Below are 22,668 nucleotides of genomic sequence, written 5' to 3' on the forward strand. Positions count from 1 at the left end.
GCTTTGTGCTTAATTAATTACAAACAATAGCAACAATATTAGCATACGACCTCGGGCGTATTTATATATAATGTTCTAAATAGGATTTAAAAGTATTTAAAAAGTATAAATTTGATATATATATATACTATTGAAAAATGAAATATGTAGTATTTGCATTCTACATATAAATAAAAGCGTATGCAATTTAACCTGATATAAATATTGTTTGTTTGTTTTGATTTTCGCACAAAGCTACACGAAGGCTATCTGCACTAGCTGTCCATAATTTAGCAACATAAGACTGGAGGGAAGGCAGCTAGTCATCACCACTAACCGCCAACTCTTGGGATACTCTTTCACCAATGAATACTGGAATTCACCTTAACATATAATGTCCCCACCGCTGGAAGGGCAAGCATGTTTGATGTGATGGGGATTCGAACCTGTAACCCTCAGACTACGAGTAGAGCACTTTAACCACCTGGCCATGCCGGGGCTGATATAAATATTTCTGTTACTCTTGTCAAAGCACTTTTAAATTTCACACGTAGACACAAATATGAAGATAAGGAAATAATTTATCATTATCCCCCCCCAAGCTCTTCCTTCATTTGAAATAAGAAATGAACAACTACCGGTACTAAAATACTCTGGAAGTGAAGGAGAAATGATAACTTCAGTGTGGTTATTTGTTTTCCCTTGTTGTTATTAAGCACAAATTTCACAATGACTATCTGTGCTCTGCCCACCACAGGTATTACAATTCGACTTTTAACATTGTAAGACTGTTGACTTGTCGCTGAGCCAAAGAGAGGGGGGATAAATGTATACGTCAAAGGTGCCATAAAATGAGAATTTAAACAGTAAAAATATATCATTTGTAAATATAATACTAGAATTATTTAAAAGTCTGAGAAAACTATATAAAATCTACTGTAAGTATTGTGTCTGTACAAGTAAGATTAGTTCTACAGTATATAGTCTGTAACTCTTATGTTTTCCTGAAATGTTAGCTTACTTATGCTGCCATTAAACGATAGTTTTTCTCAAAATTCAGGAAGAACGGAAATATATCTCAAAATAAATGAGCCTAAGATGTAAGAGAAAAACCAAAGTCGGTTTCTAAGCCTAACCCCTCAGTGGCACAGCGGCATGGCTACGGACTCACAACTGTAGAAACCGGTTTTCGATTCTTCTAGTTAACAGATCACAAATAGCCCATTGTGTAACTTTGTGATTACTACCAAACAAACAAATAAAAAAGCTACTCTTAAAAACTACTTAGTATAAATCTAAATAGCACAGAAATTTGGGACTTGAAGATGTTAGTGTTACAAGGGTTGAGAAAATCAAAACAATGATATAAGATAGGTGATAATGTATTTAAGTTAAGATGGTAGTAAAATGGAAAATAAGAAAATGTGATTCAGAATTAATTTATAAAAACTATGTATTTTGAAGTTTAGAAGCATACTTAAAAACTTCCACTTTTAAATTTGATACAATTAAACTATCTGGAATTCAATCATATAGCTGCTATCGAGAGATTTCAAGTCGTAAAAGAGAAATTATAGTTTAAATATAGTATAGAAGCAACACATCACGTGTACAATACATATATTTTCAAAGATTTGTTCCTTTGTTCTGTATTTAAGCACAAAGCTACACAAAGAATTATCTGGCTCCACCCACTACGGGTGTCGAAACCCAGTTTCTAGCCGTAAAAGTCCGAAAACATACCGCTATGGCAATAAAAATACGACAAACAATTTCAGATAAATGCTTATTTATTCTGTTTGTTTGGTTTTTTGAATTTCGCGCAAAGCTACTCGAGGGCTATCTGCGCTAGCCGTCCCTAATTTAGCTTATTTATTCTATCCGACTCTTCGGATTACGTCTTTTCCCAAGGGTCTATGAAAGTCATAGAATACAAAACTGATTCAAATGATAGTAACCGAAAATAACATAAAGTACAATAAGATAATGGAACAGCACATGATGAAATGTGCTATAAGTATCGTTGATGGATTAGAGTCGCTGATTATAAAAGTAAATGTTAAAAAATAATTTCTAACAATAACAGTTATATAGGGGTCAAGTATTGTATCTGTTAACAGAAGAGCGTTTGTATTGAACCAAAAGATTATTTAAGTATTCTCTCAAGAAGGTTGTCACAAATCTTTAGAATTTTCATGTGTAATGTGTCTCGTCAATTCTGTGACCTTTGATGTCATATTCAGCGATGGTTTCTTTGCTAGCAAGACCTGCATTCTTGTAAATGTGTTCTTTAAAAAGGTAATGCATTGGATTCACCAATATATGTTGTGTTTGTTTTGGCTTTTGTTGATTTTTTTAATTTCGCGCAAAGCTACGCAAGGGCTATCTGTGCTAGCCGTCCCTAATTTAGCAGTGTAAGACTAGAGGGAAGGCAGCTAGTCATCACCACCCACCGCCAACTCTTGGGCTACTCTTTTACCAACGAATAGTGGGATTGACCGTCACATTATACACCCCCACGGCTGGGAGGGCGAGCATGTTTGGAGCGACAGGAATGCGAACCCGCGACCTTCGGATTACGAGTCGAACGCCTTAACACACTTGGCCATGCCGGGCCATATGTTGTGTGCATACCATTTCATAGACAATGTCGCTATCTCGGCAGGATTTATCCAAGCTATTGGTGTCAGCCAGTCGTCTTTTAGGATTGTTGTTATTGAAGACTACGCAAAGCTACTCGAGGACTATCTGTGCTAGCCGCCCCTAATTTAGCAGTGTAAGACTAGAAGGAAGGCAGCTAGTCATCACCACCGACTCTTGGACTACTCTTTTTCCAACAAATAGGGGGATTGACCGTAACATTATAACGTTCCCACAGTTGAAAAGGCGAGCATGTTTGATGTAACGGGGATTCGAACCTGAGACTCTCGTATTACGAGTCGAGTGCCTTAACCACCTGACCATCAAAAAGTTAAAAACGAAAGTTCCTAAGTATATAAATTAACATTAAAAGTTTATTTTAGTCGTAAAAACAAAATATATCTAAAGAAGATATGATTAGTTTTTACTAAAAGAGGAAAAGATAAAGCTATTCTGAAAACAAGTGCTATAATGTATTTTTAAAAAAAGAAAGCATAAATTATATTCTATTATTGAGCAGAATTGTGAATAGCCCTCCCGTACATTTGTTACGAAATTCAAGAAACATTTACTGCAAATAGGCTGTTTCTTTTTTTCTATTAGAAATTAAATAAAAATCCTATAACCCGAACGTTTTCAAAGGTGGACCTTTCTTTTTCATGCAAAGTCTCAGTTTGCCCCTGAAGAAGAAAGGTCCACCTTTTGAAAGCGCTCGGGTTATAGGGTTTCTATTTCATTTTTATCAAGAGCTTTTTTCTATTAAATATTTTCTGTAATCTTTCTATTCATTGAATGTAATTTACTAATATTTTGTTCAGTGTCATATTTTGGAATACTCTTTTGCATATTTGCGTGTATGATACGCTTTGACTAGCTCAGAAATGTTCTGATGATTTATCGTGATTGTCCTGAAAATTCGACAATAAACAAAATTCGCTTATTTGTGTTTAGACGCAAAGCTACACAGTGTGTGTGTAATATTTGCTTTCTGTCCATCACGGATATCGAACTCCCTATTTTTAACGTTTTTATCTTCATAAGAAGAATTATATGCTTGATTGTTATTTAATACAAAGCTGCACAGCATCAATTTCGAATTTTATCGTCATCAGTTTGCAGATTTACCACTGAGCCATTTGGGGGTGGGGCTAATCAGATGCACCTTTTGAAAAAGAAATCTTTAAAATTACAGCAAGCTGTATATTTTGATTTGGTCGTTAAACGTTTTCAAAATGTTACATATCATTAAACTTTAAAAAGAAGCTATACTAATATGATAAAATAACTTTGTAAATTAGGTGCTGTATACATACGTATATCTCTGTATCTTTTCACTCGATCATTAACATATGATGTTTTACACTTTTTACCCAAGTTATTGGGCGTAATAATTAATACATCAAGATCAATGATACACATTACAGGTATTTAAATATATTATCTTTGTTTGTTAGTGCAAAGCCACACAGGCTATCTACGCTTTACCACAATCTTACTTCGAATTTTAGTGTTGTAAGTCCAAAGAACTTTCGCTTATAAGTTTTGTTTTGATTGTATTTATTATAATATTTCATAAAGAAATTTAAATCTCATTGGTATAATTACAGAGTTATAGAAGCATTTGATAGGGTCTCCTGTTTCAAATATGATTGATTGTTAACAATTAAAATGTAGAAGGCGTTAAGAAAATGCGTGTGCGTGTTTTCTTACACCAAAGCCACATCGGGCTATCTGCTGAGCCCACAGAGGGGAATTGAACCCCTGATCTTAGCATTGTAAGTCCGTAAGCTTACCGTTGTACTTGCGGGTGGCACGATTAGAAAATAAAAGGGATAAAGTTTATTTTTTAAATAAAAATTTGTAATGCTTATACATTCTTTTCTTTGTATGTTCTATTGGTTTTCTTACGTTTTATGGTTTCACCTACAGAGGAAGGTAATAACAATTATTTTTAGGATTTTGTTTTTCGTAAAATAATTTGCACAGACATTTAAATTTAACCACTACGGGGGTAGGAAGTACGTTAAACACACACATATTATATATATACGCATTATACCAACACACACCAGTATATATAAAAAGAGTCACCGAAAACACAAAGACACCAGAATGGCCTTATAAATATAAATTTAATTAACCGCAATTTATATTAGTTATTTAAAATCATTTCAAGCATTTAGATTTATCATAGACTATCACAAAATCATCATCATAAATAAGTATCACTAACTTTAGACATACATTAGACTTATCGTTCGATTGGGCAAAATCATTTGATGGCTGAAGAAAACCACTGAGTTTTGAGAAATCGAATACGAACGAAATTTATTTTTTGACTTAGCTTTTACTTAAACGAATAAAAACCTAAACAGATTAAAACCTGATGTAAACATAGTCAAACGTTAGAAGCGCACATCCCAGTGGACCAATGGTATGCCTAAAGGCTTATAACGTTAAAAAACTGGTTTTCGATACCCGTGGTGGGCACAACACAGATAATTCTTTGTGTAGCTTTATGCCTGACTACAAACAAACGTAAGAAGCTTACTTCGAACTTAGTTTAGTTTTTTCCCACACTGACGACATCTATGAAAATCCGAGTACCTAGCTGATTATAAATTATTTAAAACTGTCAGCAACCTTCTCCCAACTTATGTAGAAAATATCAAAAAACAAGGTTTCATTCACTCTTGGAAAATCGAGCTGTTTAATGTATTAATTTCGGAAGTGATTATGTTATATAGCTTATTATATCAAAAACGTATTTACTTTAACCAACTGAATAAATGATAAAACACAAACCAACAAAAAAAAAACTGGATCTTCCGGTACACAAACTTAATAATATTAAATTATTGTATAATGTATAGTTAACTATATAAGTGATCGCGCATTCGTTTCGCAGTTAAACGTGACTTTCTTTTTTATATGCAAATATATTTCACATCCTTGTTATTTGTACATTAGTCATAGCTGAGAATAGGAAATCTATGTTAATATTTGATAAGTACATAAAATGAACGGCCCTGTTTAACAATAGAAAAACCGAAAGTTAAAATATAGGAATATATGATTGAAATGCCTTAGAATAAATCTGAAATTACGTTGAAAAGATGCATGAGTGCATCAGTTTCACATATCAAGTCAGAATAGAAGCCCCCTGTAAATCTGTTTTTTACAGTCCTCTGATGCTAAACAGTGAATACAAGTGACTATAAACCGACGAAATATCTAGTTTACCGATGTTTTACACAAAACAATTACCTAACTTTATGTTATATGTAACTGTAGACTATTTGTTAACATTATACAGACTGAATTTTAATTTCGTCATCATTTTATTTTTAGGAAGACTTCCTAATGGAAAGACAATAAAAAATAAGTCTCATTTTATAGTTAAAAAGGTTTTCACATGTGAAAAAACACAATTCTTATCAGAAAATTGTAGGAACTTCGTCCCAGTGTATATTATCTAATAAATTAATTTTTAATAAATATAATTCATTTAAAACAAGTAAAATAAATTGATACACTAGTTAGTTACAAAATACGAGTTCTAAACAAGTATTATACCGTTAATGATCCATTCATGCACTACGTTTGTTGAAAGCTTCCGTGGGGAATAAGTTTGAATTTTTTGTAGCATGTTCGATTTTTGCGTTTCATATCATGACGGATATAATCTGTTCTGTTTTCTAACAAACGGAAATTGAGTTCTTATCTGTGCACATGTAGACTAGATATCTTTGATATTTTACCAACGATATGGGATTGACCGTCCTATACACCCTACGGCAAACGGAAATTGAGTTCTTAATCACATGTAGATAATATCTTTGATATTTTACGATATCTTATCCTAGATTCCCTACTGGTATTAATATTTCATTTAAATATTTCTAAATATATTCTTACTGATATTATTTGATTGGTAATAAACTATTTAGTTTCTTCTTCATATTTCGTCAGCATGGCTAGATGCTTAAGGCGCCCGACTTGTAATCTGAGGATAGTGGGTTCGAATCCCCGTCGCAACAAACAACTTGGCCTTTCAGCCGTGGGGCATTATAATGTTACGTTCAATCACATTATTCGTTAAAGAGTATCTCCAAGAGTTGGTGGTGATAACTAGCTGTCTTTTCCTCTAGTTCTTAACACTACTAAATTAGGGACTGCTAGCGCAAATATCCCTCTGTAGCTTCGCGCGAAATTCAAAAACAAATAAACTGTTCTTTACAAAATACCTATTTTTTGGAATGCATATGAAACTCTTCAAAGTGATAAGAATTTACTTGGTAATAAAGACGTCATTCTCTAGTTTGCTAAAATCTGGCGAGTAGAAACAAGTTAATTTGGATGAGTAAATAAAAAAATCAAATTTGAATAGATCTTTATTGTGGGTTTATACTTCAGGCAATGAAAAGATATTCTAAAGTAAATTTGATGTTTTAACGCTCTTCGTGATTAAGAGATAACTTGCATCTTAGTCTCCCAAAATCAGAGGGCTCGATTCTCCTGGGTGGACACAGCAGTGTAACCCCATGTAGCTTTGTTATAATAAAACACACACACAAACACACTTGTATCCAAATTAAAACAAAACTGAGCAGCATAACAAATAAATCAGTTAAAGGCATACTCTTGTAAGAAATTGGAGAATTTTAAGGATTTTCATATACACATATATTACCAGAAATTTAATATAGAGACGTTTTCAAGGGTACAGCATAATCCAGTAAGTTTCAATATTTTATAAGACTAACACTGCTTAACAAATATACTCCAAAAAACATATTTGTAAAATTTCCCTTTAATCCAACTACATTTTTATAGCGAATAGTAACTTTTTTGCCAGATTTAAGACTATTAAGTATAAATATGTTAAAAAACATTTTCAACTAGGATTTACAACTCAAAAAACTTGTTTTGTAATATATATACACACATAATCACTTTTTCTATTTTGATTTAATACGTGTCTACATCTGAGGTTTTTTCCTGCCTAAACATTATTTTAAAACCAGAACAAAAACTTAAGAATACGCCTTATGCACCAGATTCAAATTGTCCCTTACCGATTTGAAGTGCTGTGGATCATGTCTGTGTGACGTAATTTTAACAACATATTGTGCGTCACTGATATGTAAATGACGTAGAATATTACCGTAAAACTACGTCACTCATATATGAGTGACGCAGGAGAGAGTGTTGAGATATCTTCAGTATTAAGTTATCCACTTGCAGTAACAGAAAATACACCATTAATCTTTACAGCAACACGTCTACAGAAGTCATGTTAAAATTTCTAATGTGTATTATTTTATTACATTTCATATTGCTCGTAATTAATTTGAAATGCGAAAATAATTTGATCATTTGATCTTATATTGTGGGTTAAGTGTGGTTTATGTTTCATGAACTTCTGTTTGCCAGTAGGGAGGTTCAAAAGTGATAGTAAATCAATTACCTTATGATTTTCACGTCACAAGTTGTGTAATTATTACTTTTTTTCATGGGCAACCGCATTAAAGGAGCGTAGTTCATTTCGGAAAAAAAATGTGCGAGGGTTCAAGGTCTTACAATACTTTGTCATAGTTTTCAATGTAATATATTTTGCAAAGCTCATAATGAATAAGAAAGGCATATTAATTTGAAATTAAACAACATATTCTACCAAGTAATGAATGTGAAACAGGTATAACAGTTTTCTTGTAACAACAACTCCAATGCTACGCATACCATTCTTCAAATGTTATCAGGTTATGATATACCTAAAAATACAACTTAAATTAATTCAAAAGTTGTTAATGGTAATCAATCAGTGTAATTCACATGAAACTATAATGAATCCCCAGCAACAGTTTTTATCATAGAATAATGCTGATACTAGAGAAAAACAAATGTATTTTTTCTCTACTGAAAAAATAATGTTTATCTCACATATGTATAATGAAAATAATTTCATTGTTATAGTTAAGACACTCGAGTACATGTACACTTGAGTTTATGCTCAAAACAAACACTATCATCAAACTCCTTTAATAACAATCATCAATACTTCTATTAAAATTCGTATTTTTACATTTCTCACTGCTAGATGTGAAATTTTCCATCACAACAAGAGCAGATCACCAAGGAAGTCGACAAATCCAGAAGGAATTGACTAAGATGGTAAGTATGAGTGAGAGAAAAACCCTGTGGTAGCAGGAAAGATAAAAGGTATGGGATAGAACTGCCTGATAATATGAAACTGAGGAGACTGAAGACCTTGTTTAAAAAGCCCCATGAGAAACTTGGAGACCTCAGCAACAGTAAGGTGAGGAGCAGAAAGTTCCCTTGACTAGACTTACATGCAAAAGACCTTCCACTATTTCACTAATACACTTCCATGGAGGAAGGGCAGATGGATTGTGCCAAATAAAAAGTTATATGAAGGGAGAAACCAGATCTCCTCACCAATGGTCAGACAAAAGTTAGGCAAAAAGATGGAGAACATAAAGTACAGTATGCAGAACTAGTGACTTTGGTTGATGAAGAAGTTGGGTAATAAGAAAAGTTGTACAGGAGTGAGTAATTGTAGTTGGAGTAAATGAGGAAACCATGGTTGAACCAGCCAGTATGGAGCAATCAGAAGGTCCCACCATGGATAAGGGAAACTACGTGATGAAGCAATTGGATAAGAGGATAAACATAAAGGAATTTGTGTGACCAGTCCTGACTGAAGACATTTATAGTCAAAGCCACTATCACATATGCAAACTTTCTAATTAAAACAAGTGAATTAAAACGTTTTAAAAGAGTATCATGACTTGCACCCAGTCATGATGACAAAATTTAAGGGCTTCTTAAAGACCTTTCAAGGCTTTCATCACTGTTCTTCAAGGACTCCCAACAACAGGCATTATGAAACTTTTGATAAAAATTATCTTTAAAGGTTCACAGGTTTCAAATTAATGATTTAGGTGGTCCCTTCCTAAGATAAATCATGCAGAAGAATCAGTGGAGTTTGTATCTGCCAAACAATGTCTACATGTAAACCCCATAAAACCTAAGTGATTTAAATTCTGCATTCACATACACTAAGAACATATTATTGTTAATACTAACATGCAAGACTTGAAAGCTCAAATGTGAAGAGAACATTTGTATAACAATTTTATTTTTCAACAAAAATAACAATTATGAATGTCAACCACAATGGAACTATTTTAATATGATGGTGAATTTGATTCTTTTAGAAAATGGAAACTCTAGAGAAACAGAGAAATACAACATTACTAAACATTTGAAAAACATTAGACAGATTGACTTTATGATTTAGGTAAAATAATTTTTGTTCAGTTCTTTCTCTGTTTCTTCTTGTTCCTATTGTTTTTCTTTCCAAGTTCTCTTAATGAGTTTCACTCAGTTATGGAGGCAAGTTTTCCTCTTTAAAAAATAACTTGCATCTAAGTTAGAATAAAAATAAATAACACCATAAATTCAATTAGTAACACATTAGCTTTTGTAAAAATTTATGCAGTTTTAAGAGGTTTTATATGTGTGAATAGGAACTTGATATTAGAGAAAATTTCAGAGGTACTACACATTCCTTTGTAAATTGTGTTTGAGGAAGGTTTTGATGTTATAGGAGAGTTAATTATGTTTACATTTTCTTCAATGTTATATTAACTCACCACCACACAAATTATTCAATAAACTTCAAAATAACATTTTTATGGTACTTGTGTTGTAGAATCTTAACTGCTTGTTGTTAAACACAAAGTTACAGTGTACTATCTGTGCCACTAGAAGTAGTGAAACCTGGTTTTTAATGGTACAAGTTGAGGGCTTACCAATGAGTTACTGAGGACGAATTTTAAATGCATTATATTGCTTAATGTTAACTACAAAACTATTATTTATCAAAGAAAAAAACTGATTTGATTTTATTAATTTTACAAAGGTAGTTTTTTCATCATGTTCATAACTCAACAAATCTGATCTTCCACAGTCAGTAGAGAACAGTTTACAAATTTAAAAAAAAATTTATTTGTTAGAAAATGGCTTCAAAACTGATTGTAAAACAATTCTCTTATGAATTTTACTGCACAACTTTGGTTTATTACTTATATGTTTTTCATAAACAAGCACTTTAAAAGTGTGTAGCTTAGTTTGGGAAAAATATGTGTACATTTTTTCCTTTATTTGGTTGCAGTTTTCAATATATTTTGCATAGCTAATAATCAATAAGAAAAAAAAATTGATATGAAATTAAACAATATATTCTACCTAATAATGAAAGTGAAACAGATATGATACCTTTGCTGTAGCAATGATCTCACAGATACGTGCACCATGCTTCAACTGTTACAAGATTACCAAAAACAGAACTTCTCACCAATTCATGTGATGTTTGTGGTATTGAATCAATGCAATATATATAAACTCATAATTTAACCACTACAAATAGTTTTTTATATTAGTTTTACCACTAATAGTTTTTAACCACCATGAAGTTGATACTAGAGGAAACCAAAAGGTATTAGTTATTTTTTTCCCTTTATTGAAAAATAAAATAAACCCATTACTTTGGATAGACATTTGAATATATGAACACACGGGTTCAAGATAACAACAAGTGTGTGTGTGTATATATATTTTGTTATGAGTTTTATTTTCATTAATTTTGATATTTAATATAGAGAGCTACTGATCACAATATTGAGAAAATTTATTATAATGTAATAATGAAGGTTTGTGATAGCAGATAACATAAATTTGAGTAATTAATAATGAATAGTTATTCGGTGGACCCAGCATGACCAGGTGGTTAGGATGTTCAACCTTTTATCTGAGGGTCACAGGTTCAAATCTCTGTCACATTAAACATGCTCATCTTTTGAGCCATGGGTGCATTATAACGTGATGGTCAATTTCACTATTTGTTGGTAAAAGAGTAGCCCAAATGTTGGTGGGTGACCGTTGACTGTGGGTGGTGATGACTAGCTGCCTTCCCTCTAGGCTTACACTACTAAACGGGGGGCAGCTAGTACAGATAGCCATCATGTAGCTTTGCATGAAATTCAAAACAAACAAATAAGTTATTCAGTAAAATATTCAACAAAAGATACAATTGTATTCTACAATTCAGTGACAAGTCTTCTTATCTATTTATATAAGCTAAGTAAGTTGGGTTCATTGTTATTATACTCAGAATTTCTGTTGAAATATTGTATTCAAAGTTGAGCTCACGTACAAATGTAACTTGTATCAAATGTTATTGAAAAAATTAACTTGTATAATTTATGGATTATTTTTACTAAGTAATCCAGAAAAGCCTGTTAAAGGACCGAATCCTTTACAAAAATATATATAAATCAACACTCAAACAGGAAGATTATGGCATGTAAGAGTGAAAGCATATACTATTTACAGATACCAAAGTTTCTATGTCTCTAATTGTTTATGGTAAAGTCCTTAATAACTTACAGTACAAGACATTATTTAGTCAAAAGAATTGCTGCCTGTGTAATAAAACTGTGAAATAAGACCCAAGAATAACCTACAGTAAGGGACATCATTTAGTCAAAAGAATTGCTGCATGTGTGATAAGATTGTGAAATGAAACCCAAGATAAAATGCAGAAAATGATTTGATTTTAAAAGTCATTTTCAAATCACACAAAATGAAGCCCCTGTCCTACCCTGAATGACTTCTGTGCAGGTTGTTTCTGTTTCAACCAAGGTACAAGCACCATGTAGGTATATGATGAGAAAGTAGAACATTTATCTCAATTTCAAAAAGGCAAACAAGAGAAAAAGAAAGACGTTTAAGAATGGAGTTGATTTAGCTTTGTTTATTGAAAGCTATTGATAGAAGGAGTGCCTGTAAAAAATTGGTAATCCAGCTCACAATGATAAAAATAAGAGGAATACTGTTTATAAGAAATCAGCTGCTGACTTCAATACAGCAAACTAGTTGTACATGGGGCTAACTAGTGGTCAGTATGCTTCGACAATAAGAGATTCTTAGTTGAAGTCTAGAAATAAAACTAGTAGGAATGATGTATAGTTTCTAAATTATAAAGACTACCCATATTTCATCTCATACTTAATAATTATTGCAGATTCCTTCATACTGACCTTGTCCTTGATCGGTAATGTTGTAATTTGGCTTGGCTAGGCAATAAGACTCTAGGCTTTGCATAAATGGGTTGAATTCATTTACAAAATGATATAAAGGAGTTCAGTTGGTAAATCACCTTTTATCAGTGAAAGGAGTATAATTCAGGTTTAGAACTATTTTTATCATAACTTGTCATTCACTTTAAGAATGAATATAACTTTAAAATTATAACAACAAATGAAATGAAATAATATTTATTGTAAATATATTTTGAAATTTATTTAGAACTAGATTTTCAAATCCTAGAAAGTGATGAGGTTTTCTGTGTTTTATTATCAAAACCAATTAGACTTGTGTTTAATTACATGATTTATTTTCCTTTATATGACAGCTGATGATGAAAATTTTATTTCATATATTTTGAAAATACCTGGTCATATTTTTATGCTATGGGAAGAATTTTTAATATTAATTTAATAATTAATCATATATGAAATGGAGAGAATCTAAAAGAAACTACTACAGTTATTGCATTGTTCTCAACATGCTATAACTTCAAACTGCTCAAAAATGTTTCATTAAAAATTAGCATTATAAAGTTTCTAGAAAAAAATTCCAAGAAATACAAAATATATACCTTATGATAACATAACAAAAATGATGCTATAATCTTTGTACTTAAACATTTCTTTCAGAGAATGCCATCATAAAATTATATAGAAATTTACAAACATTCTGTTAAAGAGAACTTGTAAAATCCAAGAAGCCATCAAATGTACTTGGTAGGGATGATTATTACATTTCTTAGTGGCAATATTTAAAAGTTTATAACGGATTCATAAAGAAATACACCACATGTAAAACATTCAAATCTAATCTTTCAAGTACGTAACTAGGTACTCAAATTACACAATGTATTAGTTCCATGAAAATGTAACCCAACAGCATTGTTATTGGTGGTACAAATTTTTCCAATGTATATACCAGTTTTTTGCTGTAATTAAAACAGGATGAATATAATTTAATAATGAAATTGAAATATATATTTATCAAATATACGATTTCAAACGTATCTTGGTTTTCTTTGAAGTCATGTTGTTGATCAGAGTACTTGTAACATTTTGTTTAATTGTTAGATACAAGTTGCTTTCAAATCTACAAATGTAATATAAATTAAACAGAATAACACTTCTCTAGAGAGAAAACACAGAAGACCATACCTCATGTTACACTTTTGGTTAATCACATAGATGTTGAATTTTGTTAACGATGCTTATTCAAAAAGAGAAAGAAGAAGAAAGATTATTATATTTCATTAGCCACCACCATGACACCCAACTTTTATTCAGAAAATATGTACAGAAACTGTTTCTGGCACATTTATCTAACAAGAAGACACAGAACTGATTCTTGACACCACATACAGTTTTCAGGGTCATAGCTAGGCATAAATTTGAAGTGCATGATGAGGACATTTCCTCTCCTGGGAAAGTTTCTAAATTTAAAACTTGAAATGGCACATTCTGATGACCTTTTTTGAATGTATAATATATAAAAACGAATAATACAGGCAACATAAAGTAATGTACAAATTTACACTTTATTCACTGGCATATCAAAGAAAATATGTATACAGAAATTTCAATGTTACTCACCTGCATACATGTATATGACTATATCCCCCAACGTATTTATATCTTAGTTTACCATTGTAAGATATGAAATTACACATTTACTATTTTAAAATAGAGTAGAACATTTCATACAACTACTAATACTTGTATAAAAGCTACAGTTTTGAAGACAATGAAACACACGTGTACAAACAGCCCATTATTAAAATAAATTATTATATACAACATGACAGACATTAGGATCCACTATTCAATACCATGCATAGTTCTTTGATGATTCTTACGATGACGTAAGAGCATACAACCTTTATTGTACTTTGAATATCTATAGGGGTAATTGTGAGTATGAACAGCCATTATATGTTTTTCAAGATTACCAGACCATGTGAATCTAAGTTCACAGTAAGGACAATGGTATGGTTTTTGGTCACCATGAATTTTCACATGTACTGTCAACTCAGAATAAATAGTAAATGACTCCCCACAAGTGTCACAACTGTATAATTTTCCTTGACAGTGTATCATCGTGTGTGTTTTCTTATTCTGGGAAATGTTGAATGATTTTCCACATACATCACAATGGAAAGGTTTCTGTCCACCATGATGCTTCTTTAAAGTTCCACCTTGTGTAAAGTTCTTCCCACAGATCTTACAACTGTATGGTTTTTCTCCAGTGTGAAATAAATTATGCTATTGTAAATCTCTTTTCACATACATCACAATGGAAAGTCGCTCTCCTGTGTGTGGTAACAAGTGTCTATGAAGATTTGTTGATATATCTGTAGAAAATTCACATTGTTCACAATGGTACTTTTTGCTTACTTTATTTTTACTGATTTTTTTCCTACATGTTAACGAAGCTTGAAATGGAAAGTTCCAGTATCTACGTATTTGGATGACTGAGACACACAATCTGTAGGTTGGGGTGAGGGAAAATAACAACAGCAACAAGAGTTTTCTTAAGTACTCCCCTTACATTTTTACATTATTTTTATCATTTTTAAACTGCCTGAAAGAACAAAACAAGCAGTATCTAGTTCTTTAACCTACCTACCATTAATATAATTTTATTAATGACATTTTATATTAAAGTTTATAATCTGTAAACCATTGTTAAATGTCTTTTACAAGTTATTATATGCCAATCCAAAGAAGACTATATACATAATTAATAGAGTAAAAATATTCACACACACATGTGAAATTAATTTATTGCATCCAAATAAAGCTAAATGAATAAACAAAACCTTGAGGAAGGACCACATTAAAAACAGCAAATCCCAACAACTGATAAATTATATTATAATCAAAAATGTTTAAGCTATAGATTTAGAAATAAAAGTAATTGATAAAAAGGATATCAATATAAATGTTTTTTATAAAAGAAAAGATTTTGATTTTCCAGTTTATGATTTTTCCCTCCTTAAATAGTAAGGTGTCATATCCATCTATTATGAACATTATAACTGCAGTTATTCAGATATAGAAAATATATAATAAATTACAATATTTTATTAATGATGATATACTGATATGAAAATTAATAGTTAATGGATTTAATAAAGAAATTTTAGATAAAATTACTAAATTATTCTGTAATAAATACAAAAATGTATTAAATAAGTGCAAAAAAGTAAAATCAGAGAAATTCTACTTAAAATTATTTTTAGTTAAAAATAAGGTCATCTAAGAACTTGGCACTACTTTATGCAGATGCAAAGCCACATATAAAAGCACAACAGTCACAGTGAACTATCATTTTACTAATGTTGTGTTAATTAGTGCCTCTACCATCCTGGGGGGTAATACTAACTTCTATATCATCCTTCACTGCCTGCAGAAAGATGTGGGACATTGTGGGTTTGAGCACCCACATCTTGCTCTCCTAACTTGTAATTTTCTTATGTGAGACTGGAAAATTGGAGGTTAAGACTGATAGATGGTGTATCCCCACCAAAATGTGGGTCCCATTTCTTCAGTCACCTTCAAAGCCTAGGATACATTTTATAGTCCCAAGTTGTAGTTTCTACCCTAGGGTCCTTTTTAAAAATATGCAGCGTATTTTGTTTCATATTAATCTGTTTTTTAAGGCTTAATTATTTATGGTTATAATATATATATATATTTGTATAGATATTCTGATTTCAAAGTTGTTGCAAATTGTGGAGAATAAATTTCTTGTACACACTTCTAACACTTTTTACTCCAAGTTACTGAAAAGTATTAAAAGTGTTGAAGTATTTTCAAAAAATCTTGACATCTAAGTTATAGATTAGAATGGAAAAGTTGTGTTTTTACTATTTTGATAAGAATATAAAAATGATCATTCACAAGTATTCTACAAAATACTTACAGTGTTTAATTATAAAGTACATTTCAGATCACAAAAACTGGATTTTCACAAAACTTTCTCTACCTGGTCTGTGTAATTCAGATTCCACTTCTTTCATTGACAATCCCATGTCCTCTTCTTCCAAACAACAATTTTCTTGCTCAATAATCTCACAATCATAATTTTCATCTTTGCTTTCAGTGATTTGTAAAATAATGTCACATTCTACAACTCACAGGATGACTTGTTTCATTTTGCCAATTCTGTACTTAAGAAAAAAAGTGTTTGTGTGTGTGTGTATATATATATATATATAGATACATATACACACACACATACACACATTACTTCTGGATTCAAAAGTTTCTTAAAGATTGTTTTTTATACATTCTCAAAGGATGTTTTTACAGACTTATCTTTTCGTTTTTTATTACCAAACTAGTTCTCTGAACACTCAAATTTTATAACCTTTTCTTCCAATTGCACAATAAAGAAGTAAACAAAAAACAGTGGTAAAACACAGTAAGTGTAGAATCTTATTAACATTCTGTAAATAACATTTATCTATGTGTTTAATTACAATGTAAATATTTCTTTTTTATTTTACTATATTCTATATCAGGATTTTTAAAACTTCACGTTCAGATGATACTTTCAATAACTAAAAGCATGAATATTAAGAAACAACTAATAAGGAGTGGGCTCAGTATCAAATGAATACTTGAAAGAAGAGGAAACTGATTTTGAGTTAGATTTGTGAACACATCTTATATTTTTATTTAATTTATAGCTTTATCTGTTTTTATTAACAGGCTTGGTAAAGGCAACTTTTATAATATTTTACCTGTTCATGTACAATTTCCTGATTGTTTAAGTCTTTAGTTGTGTAGTCTTTTTTCTCTATTGTTCAGATATCAGCTTTTATCCACAAAGTTCTCTTGATACATGTTTATTCATTCATCATATTCTGACATGTACTTCTTTTAGTTTTTGATATGTCTTCTTCCCTGTTTTGAAAAACTTTGATAGCTTCCTTGATCTGATCATGGATGAGAATAAGCAAAGGCAGAAAAGTCTGAAATATTTTCAGTCAAATACTTAACACTGAAAGTTTTCAGTATGCTAGAGGTTTGGGGAAATACTCCCCCTGGTAAAATGTTCAAAATTAGAACCTTTCTGTGGATTTTCTGTCTCTTTCTCACATACTATGAAAGATGTGATTCACTTACATTTTAGTTAATTATCCAAAACTGGTTAATCATTTGACAGTTCTGTGTGCTTTCTAACACTTACATGTGTCACATTTGGAGATAAACCTCATGAAGTGTAGTTTATACATTTCTGGTAAATCAACATTTTTAATTAACTCTCCCTGTTTTAACTTCACCACTTGTGGTTTACTCCCAACAGTAAACATCAGTTCTAGTTCATTCTTTAACCAGTCCTAAGTCAATTTGTTTTTAACCAAACTGCCATCTTCTCTAGCTCTTGCTTCATCATGTTGTTCAACTTCCTAAAAATTCATTTGATTCTTAAATTAAGGTAAGGTTCAAATTTTCAATGTATTTTTGTGTGAAAAATCCACACTATAAATTTATAATTTTTTTAAAAATAAGGAAAACACATTTACAAGATTCTGGTTGGTCAAAAACCAAGGTGTTTTTATAAAAGTTACCAAAACACAGAGAGTATTTCATTGTTGTCTTGTTTAAATAAAGGATATCTAAAATAAAAAACATTTTATCAAATTTAAAGTCACATTTTATGAATAATACTAGATTATGAAAATATTAGAAACTCTTTTCTAATAATCTGTGTTTACTTGGCTTCTATCTTTTTATTTTGCTCACCAGATAAAGGTTAGATTATCTTTATAAATTCTCTTTACTACTTATAACAATTATTTTTAGTTCTATTAAAACTCAAGGTAATGCTTGTCACAAAATAACATCAATCAGGCACCTAAGGATTCTAACAGTAGTAACACTTTCTCTGTGGATAGAAATTAACTTTTAGAATACTAAATTTCCCAGAAACAACATTAGGGAATTAATACTGAACCACATAAGGAGATTCACTGGAAAAACATACATTCTAGTCATTAAAAACAAGAAAGAAAATTTATAATCAAAAATAAATCTTACTTGACTTTCCTCTGGTACATATTCAGATATTAACAAATCTTACTTGACTTTCCTCTGGTGCATATTCAGATATTAACAAATCTTACTTGACTTTCTTCTGGTGCATATTCAGATATTAAATGGCATACTTCTCCAGATTCAGATTTCACCCAAGATTTTTTTTCTAAAGCAGAGTTTACTTTGGGTAGACCCAACAGAAGTTATTTTTCATCTGAAAGACATTCTACTTGTCATAAATAAGGCAATATTAAAGATTGAACAATCCTTAACAACACAAACAGTTGTTTAATACTATAAACAGCAACAAAGGTCTAACTCCTATGCAGGTGCTTCAGTTAACAAATTAATCACATCAAACTTTAAAATACTGTATTTTACTTACAACACTGTTACAATTAAATCTCCACACAATGTACAGATAATTTGGTTAATGCATGTTCATCACCTTGTTTCAACTATTCAAGCTGTTCTGTTCTGAATACACCATGCTAATAAATGTGAAACTATACTGAACCAACATTATTTATAAAACACAATGTGGTAACTGTCATGACTTCTATATTAGAGAAACAAGAAGAAAAATGGAAACCACATTCAAAGAAAACAAAAAGTCACCTTCACACGTTTTCGAACGCTGCAGATCAAATAAATACAACATAACCATAAAACCACCCAAATACTAAATAAAGAAACAAACACAAACAAATGCAAAATTAAAAAATCCTTACTTATCCAACAAGTCAAACCCAAAATAAACCAATACAAAGGAACACCTTTATACCTATATTAATAAATATATCCAACATCTATGCATGCTCTCTAGATTCCTATGCTCAGTTACACAACCATCTTCAAATATGTGTCAGCTATCAGTCAGTTACCTCTTTCTTTCTTTATGAACCTGACAATGACTGAAGAAGGTTAAAACACTGTTCCCTCCTCTACATAGTGCTTTCTCTACCCATACCAGCCGTTTTCACATATATATTTTTCTCTACAAGTGGGTTTTCATGTTATCACTGATTATACTGAATATGTTCCTAAAATGCACAGACAGAATGCATTTTGCTTCCACTTTGTTTCAACTATAAATAAAATAGTGTCCATGATAAAATAGAATGTCATTAAATATTTTTTTCAGTGAGAAAATTTTGCTCCCACATCACTTAGTTCTGTTTGCCATTAATCTGATATTTAACTTTGTATAACTTTGATAATCCATGTAATTAAATTCTAACTGCAGATATCTATAGCAGCTGGTGATTTGTGACAATTAAGGCAGGTAAATTTTAAACCAACTGTAATTCACTTATGTCAAGTCCTGAAACTTCTCATATCTAAAGAGCTAGTTTCTCACTACCTCATTAAGCAGTCCATAAACTCATGTAATCAAATTCTCCTACTGACACTATAATAAGTCATTCTGGCATGTTCATTCAGTGTTCTTTGCTTGATGCACTTACTGTTGTATTATTTAGAAATAAGTAGTGAATGAACAGCTCAGTAAAGATTAACTAATGTTTCATGACTACAGCAATGAAAACATAACTAAAAATAAAAATATATTTGACATAAGTGGTTAGTTAAAAGGTATGGATATTGAAGTTTAATGTGAGGCAGTGTCTAGCTTGAAAAAGTGCCACTGGCACATACTTAAAACTTTTAGATAGAAAAGTTGAACTCAAATAATTTTTTTTTTACAAAGTATTAACATGAAATACACAAACAATTAGGGTTAAAGACAAAGTCTATTTATAAATTACAGAACTCACTAAGTAAAAGCATGCTTTAACATGATGTGACAACATATACATATATTTACAAAGGTGTCTGTCAAAAAATCAGTTTATATACAGCTCACAAATATCAGTTGATAGCTAAAACTTTATTGGTATGCAAAACTTTTTCTCAAACTTATAAAACTGTTAAATTTAATTACAATCAACACCTTTCACAGGTTTTGTATAATTAATGAAAACTTTAAAAAATATGCTGTTGTATTGCATATTTATTTTTATATGCAGTACTTGAAAATCACACCATAAAATATATGTTATGGATAAATGGATGGATTACTGTAAAAACAAAAAGCAAAAATACAGAATTTACACATGTAATTGTGCCAGTCCTCACTGCTGCAAATGCTTGAAACAAAAAATATATAATACCAAGGTCATACAAAATATCCTTACACTGCCATCTAGTGCAGTTTAGTTAAATTATGTTTCACTGATGACAGTCAAAAACGTGTAGGATCAAAAAGTTTGATAAACCACATTAAAACAACAATAAAAAATAATAAAATTCTAGCGTTTTCAACAACAAAATCTGTCTGAAACACTTTACTTCTGTTAATGCTTTAGTGTCATTCATACTAAAGTTTAGAATAAACATATTTTTTATAAAAATGGAACACTTATAAACAGTGTCACTTTTGTTTATAAATGTCTAAACAACATTGAGTTAATGATACTGCTGAAAAACAATATCCAAACTAATTAAAAGTTAATGGACTTTGTAAACTTTACTAAAATATCAATAAACACTATCTTGCTTTAAACAATAAAAATGTGTTAAATTCTCGCTAAGAATTATCAAAAACTTACCAGTCTTTGTGACTATTTAGATACAAATTTTTACATTTAACTTAATATTAATCTGAAATTTTTTGTTTCTATAAATTACTACACAGACACAGTTGGTTTCCTGATAATATATTAATGTTTAAAACTTCCCACCAGGAAATGTATCAAGAAACATTGAGGCATACGAGGCAAAGACATTAATTTCTGAATATATTACTCGTGGTGCAATTTGCTGGAACTTTTTTGAATCATGTTTGCAAGCATGGACAAATCAGTATATTACAGCTGGGACAATTAACATGTTTACCAAAGATGGTTAAGTGTCAGATAAAATAACCTGTTACTTGAAGATACAGTTAAATAAATATAATAAAAATAATCAACTAACTGAAACTAAAATCATTTATTATTATTGTTTTTTGGTTATTCCAATTACAAAAGTAACCCACATATCATCATTATGATGTTTCATTATTATTTATGGTTAATTCATTGTTTTATCAATTAATTTTACAAAAAAATATTCAACAGACTGAAATCAGTTTCCAGTTATTACTAATTCAGCTATACATATTTTATGTAAGAATAACTGATTAGTTTAATGTAACTGGTTAATTAGCCAAATAATCAATTAGAAAACTCCACTAATTGCCCAACTCCAAAGTATATAATGCAAATGGTTAGAAACTTCTTAGTTTTGATATCTGAAGACTTAATTTTGTTTTCTTTTTTGTAGGATACTCTTAATTACTAGTATCTCCTCAGAGGTACAGAGGTAGGAAGTGTTTGGTTATGAAATATTGTATTTTGGTGATGTGCTCAAAGACATGATTCAGGAAAACTTAACTAATATTTTTCCTTTGTCTTATGCACTCATAAAACATTTATGAATCAAAAGAAAAAGTACTTGTTTTCAAATCTCAACAACTATGAAAATTACAACACGAGACTGATAAAAATATTTTAACTTTCCTCTACCACTAAATACAACACAGAATGTGTTACAAGTACAATATTACAGTCACACTTATTTTAAAACTTGATTCCATTTTCATGATGATTCAAGAAATTCTTCCTGTAAGTTATGGTTGTCCTGCTCTTTTCCTTTTTTATCATGGTTTTTTCTTCATATTCACTTATCTTCAGAATTGTTTCACATGCTATTAATCCTCTAGAAGCTTCCTCTTTAAAATAGAGATTAGTATACAGAAATAAAAATCAGACATTTCCTTTTTCAAGTATTT

Source organism: Tachypleus tridentatus, chromosome 7 (assembly GCF_004210375.1).
Source record: "Tachypleus tridentatus isolate NWPU-2018 chromosome 7, ASM421037v1, whole genome shotgun sequence".
Lineage (NCBI taxonomy): Eukaryota > Metazoa > Arthropoda > Merostomata > Xiphosura > Limulidae > Tachypleus > Tachypleus tridentatus.